The sequence below is a fragment of the Apus apus genome, chromosome Z (genome assembly GCF_020740795.1).
Source record: "Apus apus isolate bApuApu2 chromosome Z, bApuApu2.pri.cur, whole genome shotgun sequence".
In the NCBI taxonomy this organism is placed as follows: domain Eukaryota; kingdom Metazoa; phylum Chordata; class Aves; order Apodiformes; family Apodidae; genus Apus; species Apus apus.
In genome coordinates, this window is record NC_067312.1 from 27,755,690 (window position 1) to 27,762,181 (window position 6,492).

Genomic DNA, 6,492 nt, shown 5'->3' on the forward strand with positions numbered 1-6,492 from the left:
GACACCAAACTGAAAACTTGCAAAGGGTCCAGACCATTTGTGGCATAAGGAGCAAGAACTGCCAAGCCTGCTCGTCTGTCCCCTTCATATCCGGAGTGAGAAACCACTTCTGACACTTCCACCAGCTGGGCCATCTGCACACCAGGGCCCCTCTTGCCTCCCCATAAGGTATCAGCCAAGCATTTCTCTATGATCCAGTAGTATCCATGTTTCTTCTCACCTCTGTCTCACTTAATAGCAACCAGCTTCTGCCACACCAGTGTTGTCTCAGCTAGCAAACCTTCACATTTCCCACAAGCCTACCTGCACTCGCTTGAATTCTCCAACAATTCTCATGGCTTCTTCCCCTTTGATCTCAGCTTTGATCCTGTTCAAGTTCCTCCTGTGTATCTCACATTTTTCTCTCTATGTCTCTGCTCTGTACCTCACCTCAGCCATCAGTGTGCCCCCAGCTCTGCAGGCAGCAAAGCAGCTTGGGGTACCAAGACCTTGGGAGCCCAAGTGTTGAGGCCCCTGGGTACAGCTTGGTTTTAAGTGGTTGGAAACATGTATTAGCAACTGAAACTTGAGGGAGGGCAGGAAGGTACATTCCTCTTTGATGCTGTTTCCTACTTACTAGCTTTGAGTGTGGTCACCAGTTAGACAAATTGTGAGATGAAGTAATTGACAAACCAGTGTTGTTCAGGCATGGGCTCAGCTTCCTAAGAGAGACACTGACTAGGTGTGCACCATGAATGCAGCAGCATGAAAAATCAATAGAATATAAACTAACTAAGTGTAACTTGCCTGCTTTTCTTTTTTTGCTCTAGGAAAAGTAAGATAGATTTGACTGTCTGCCCTCTCGCATAAACCATGTTGCACATAGAACCTGTTTTGCTGCTGCTAGCTTGATTGCTCTTAAAAAATAAGTTTGAAGAGTACTTATAGCAACACGTAGGAGTGAAACTGGGCCCCAGCTAGTCAAAAGCTGTTCTGTCTGGCTGCCCATGGCTTTGTGTGCACTCTTTGTGACAGCCATCACCTGCTGTGAGGCAGCCAGCTGCATTTAGAAGCAGGACAGAAAAGTCATACAGCAGCTTTTGATCTGCTGCTGCTAGAACGTGAGCTCTGATGCTAAGAAAAGAACATGGATGTGTGTCTGTATGTGTATTAAAAATAAGAAAAAAAAGAAAAAAAATAAAAAGTACTTTTGTACTCTATCAACAGAAAAAGCTTCTAAGTTCATTCAATCCTGCACCCTGATACTCATTCAATGCAAGCTCCCAACCAAATGAGCACATCTGCGTGAGGACTCCCTCATGCTTTTGGAGATGTTGCTACACTGTTTCAGGCAGCCACCTAGACCTTTCTGCATGTGGGTAGGACTAGCAAAATATTTCCAGGAAGGGACAGACCAAAATGTTCCTTGGTAGTAACACTGTCTCCTTTTTTTGGATCACCTCTCCTAGAAATGTTCCATCACATCCTTCTTTTTCTTTGCAGCTACAGCTGTGATTTGGATTAAAGCTATTGCAGTTTTCCCCGTGTCAGTGTATTTCTAAGTGGGAGGAGTGGATCCTTCATGGAAGTTTTTGAATAATTTCCCTACTCATTATCCTGGTGTCTGTATAGCTAGAAGCAGGGGAAAAACTCCCAGTGCTATAAGCAATTCATTTGCATGCATAGTCAACGAGTTGTGCATGCAAACAATGTGTCCAGCAGCCTAAGCAATACCAGGCTGTTCTAATGCTTATGGTACAGCCTTGCCAGATTTGCACAGGCAAATGTGTTAACAGTGTTAGCAGCTCTCCCAGCTTCCCCAGGTCGGGGAGAGACCCTTCTCTCAACGACACTATCCAAAGGAAACAGAAACCAGTACAAATGTTAAGCCTGCTTGGTATGTTGGTATGAATTCATATAGTGTAAATAGAAAAAAAACCAAAACCAGGCACTTCAAATGTTAAAGCTGTGCCTCCTAATTTAAAAAAGCAGCTTCCCAGTTCAAATCCCATGGAAGACACCAAGTATGCTGCTGATTAAGCAAGCAAATATGTAACTACTAGTTGCTCTCAGACCCAGTCAGACACTGTGTCCTATACAAAGCACTGGAATTGAGCTACTTCCCACAGGTTTCAGCACCTGCTCTTTCCCCCAGTGGCCTGTCCCAGCTGCTTGCCTGCCTGTCCCAGGGCTCTGCAGTCATCCTAAAACTGTGGGACAAGAATGATTACCTACCCCAGCTACAGATGAAGGTGGGCTGGGGCAATGAAGTGTCTGACCTGATCAGCTGTCACTGTGCCACACAGAAAATAGTCTGGGGCACAGGCTAGCAAGTGTTCTGTCACATTCCCAAGTAGCTGGATTCATATAGTAACAAAAGACAATTGTACCCTCCACTTCAAAGGGTGCAAGATGTGGCTTAGGGAATAGCATCCAATTCTGCAAGTACTGCTGCTGGTTTTGCTGGAGCTGACTGTGTCAAAACTACAATTAAGCCTTGCAAAATGTATTTCTAGTGAGCATTTGAGCACAAATAGTTAAATTTACCTTCCCAGAAATTTAATGATAGGAAAATTTGAGAAGACAAGGTTTTTTACTGTAGAAGAGAAACTACAGCTGACATATATGACAAACTGAATTTGGGACAGTGACTTGTTGAAAACAAAGGAGAATGAAGTATAGGTCAAGAATTTGTGACAAAACATTAATTCATGAGTAACTTAAGATACTAAAGGTGCTAGAAAACTGTGCCATCTATTTTATGGTCAATCTCCCTGTGGAAATATGTATATCTTTCAGTAATCACAAAGTTTGTCACTGAACTCAGCCAACAATTGCGTAATACTAAAGTCTTAACCTTTCTGATAAACTCAAGTCCACTCAATACACCCTAAATTGCAGATGCCCCAGGCATTAGGGCCCCATTGAAAAGCACATTGGATTATCAGGATAAAATTCAGCTTTCAATAAATCTTGTTTATTGCAAATCCTTACAATTTCTCCCTTAAATGAATTAAGAAAGAAGCTTTCAAACCTGTTATTCTTACACATAGCAACTACTGCTATTAATTACACCTTTGGAAACTGTAAAGTCTTCCTGGAAATACTGACTTGCACTCCATGGGGGTTCATGTGAAGTGGCTCAGTGGTTCAGTTTCAAGTCTCTAAGGAATTAACACAGCTGACTGAGATAACAGAAGGTCTGTAAAAGCTCAAAATTAGTTTCTGGACCTTAACAGGTATACAAGGTGTAAGCCCAGTGTATACAGAATTACTGTGTATTCACTGAGGTTACACCTTGTAAGCTTTGTGCATATTAGGGGAGAAGTTCCATCCATTTCACCTACCCTCTCTGTATTTCACGAGCACAGGTGATGGGCTGAGCTGCAGTATGATGATAGCATGTGCAGTTGTTCTGGTGGTGAAGCTGGGGCAGATGCACTAGCAGCCTCCACCCCTGCCTTGCCAGCTGGAGGCTGGTAACGCTGGATTTGTTGACTGCAGAAAAGGAGCTTCATCAAGTGCTAAGGATCAGTGAGAACCAACGAACAGAGCTTGTGCAGACTACCACATCTACTGATTTAGTTCTTTAGTTCTCAGTATTCCATTCCTCATGGAAATGATGCTGACTGTGCAGTCAAAAAACACCAAATCCCCTGGGAAGCTGAGGGCACTCAGTGTTACTCGTCTTCTGGTGGTTTTGAGCTATAATGTGAAGAAAGCACATGCAGCACAACAGAGGGCAATGCCTTGGAGGCTTCATGCTAATGTGAACCAGTGTGTCTGTGGGAGATGAAAGTAGGGACCACAGCAGTAGGCAGTGGTCAAAAACTATTCACTGACTGAAGGACATGTGCAGTGCTCATGTAGCAGAAGTACTGTGTGCACAGACACCCTCTGGGAAGCCAAGGCGCTTTGCTGCAATGCTGTGAATGAGCCAGATCGATGAAGTGCCACTGTGGCTGTTACTCACAAGACCCTGGAAACCTCTTTTCACCCTGTCCTATGAACCATGAAAAGATACAATTTCCTCCCAACCACAGAACACTAGAAATCAGTATTAAACAGTCTCCAGGTCCAGGATACTACAAGACAGTTTCCTCATTTTACATAGACTGAAAAGGTTTGAGGGACTATCTTTTTCCCATGCCATCAAGAATACTTCATATGCTGATTGAATTTGTTCATTAACAACACTAGTGGAAATAAATTTTCCCCTCAGAGGCTGTGTTGAAGAAGGGATCTCCCATTTGGCATCTGGAAGCAGCCAGCCAAATGCTACAGATCAGGCTGGCCTGTGCTTACCCGCAGGTACCGTGGGTGGTCCCACCTGTACAAATCCAAAATTTCACCCTGAGACTGTAGGTGAATAATTGGGGTTGAAGGCTGACTTGGTCTACTTGGACAGTTCTACGCAGCAGTATATGTGATATATAAGATATGCACCAGTCGACTCCCCTCATCTGGTCTTCATTTTTCTCTGTCACTCACTCAGCCCGATTCAAGTCAAACACAGTATTTCTTTTTGCTAATGAAACCTTAGGTACTGGAGGCACATAAGGGTCCACAAAAAAGACTGCTGTTGGAAGGTGAAGGAAATCCCACAAGGCCACGGCATCTCCTGGGAGTGAGCACCCCTTGCTCCTTGCTGCTCCAACCTTTACCTGCTTTCATGTCATTACTGTCTCTTTGAGCTAAGAAAGCACTGACTGCTGCACCTCACCACAGCAGGCATCACAGCAGCAAGTAACACTACAAAGGTAGAAAGCCTGATCTTACAGCATCACTTTAACAGCACTAGAGGAAAATCTGATGTTTATAAGGTAAAAAACTAAATTGAGAGCCCAGCTTTCCCAAATGTTCCGTCCCCTTTCACCAGGATTACTGGATAGCAGTTGTCAGGAAGGGTCCCTATCCACTGGAGACAGGCTGTGCACTCTTGTTCAACTGCAACAACTTTGGAAAAGATCTCTTTTCAAAACCAGGGTGGGCTCCAAGTTTGATGTAACTTTATTTGTCATCACCTCTGACACAGATCCTTGAACTTACTGTACTTACTGAAAATTAGGCATTTTTCTTATGCTGCTGACAAATGAAGAAATGAGATCAGCAAAAAGAAGCCACATCATGCTACATAGAATCATAGAATCATAGAATCCTAGGGGTTGGAAGGGACCTCGAAAGATCATCTAGTCCAACCCCCCCACCAGAGCAGGGTCACCTAGAGTACATCACACAGGAAGGCGTCCAGGCGGGTTTTGAATGTCTCCAGCGAAGGAGACTCCACAACCTCTCTGGGCAGCCTGTTCCAGTGCTCTGTCACTCTTACAGTAAAAAAATTTTTCCTGATATTCATCTTAAACCTCCTATGCTCCAACTTGTATCCATTACTCCTTGTCCTATCACTGGTCATCACCGAAAAAAGCTTAACTCCATCGTCTTGACACTCACCCTTTACATATTTGTAAACATTGATGAGGTCACCCCTCAGTCTCCTTTTCTCCAAACTAAAGAGACCCAGCTCCCTCAGCCTTTCCTCATAAGGGAGATGTTCCACTCCCGTAATCATCCTTGTGGCTCTGCGCTGGACTCTTTCAAGCACTTCCCTGTCCTTCTTGAACTGAGGGGCCCAGAACTGGACACAATATTCCAGATGTGGCCTCACCAATGCAGAATAGAGGGGGAGGAGAACCTCTCTTGACCTACTAACCACACCCTTTCTAATACACCCCAGGATGCCATTGGCCTTCTTAGCCACAAGGGCACACTGCTGGCTCATGGTCATCCTCCTGTCTACCATGACCCCCAGGTCCCTTTCACCTACACTGCTCTCCAGCAGGTCAGCCCCCAACCTGTACTGGTGCATGGCGTTTTTCTTCCCCAAATGCAAAACTCTACACTTGCTCTTGTTAAACTTCATCAGGTTTTTCCCCGCCCAAGTCTCCAGCCTGTCTAAGTCTCTCTGAATGGCAGCACAGCCTTCTGGTGTGTCAGCCACTCCTCCCAGCTTAGTGTCATCAGCAAACTTGCTGAGGGTACATTCTGTGCCCTCCTCCAGGTCGTTGATGAAGATATTGAACAACACCGGTCCCAGTACCGACCCCTGAGGGACTCCACTAGTCACAGGCCTCCAACTAGATTCTGCCCCATTGACTACAACTCTCTGACTTCTTCCTTTCAACCAGTTCTTGATCCACCTCACTGCCTGATCATCAAACCCATACTTGATCAACTTATCTACAAGGATGCTGTGGGAGACGGTGTCAAATGCTTTACTGAAATCAAGATAGACCACATCTACCGCTCTACCATCATCTATCCACCTAGTAATTTCCTCATAGAAGGCTATGAGGTTAGTCAAACATGACTTACCCTTGGTAAAACCATGTTGACTGCTCTTGATGACCCCCATCTCCTTGATATGTCTAGAGATAGTGCCAAGGACAAGTTGTTCCATTACCTTTCCAGGGATGGAGGTGAGGCTGACCGGTCTATAGTTACCCGGGTCCTCCT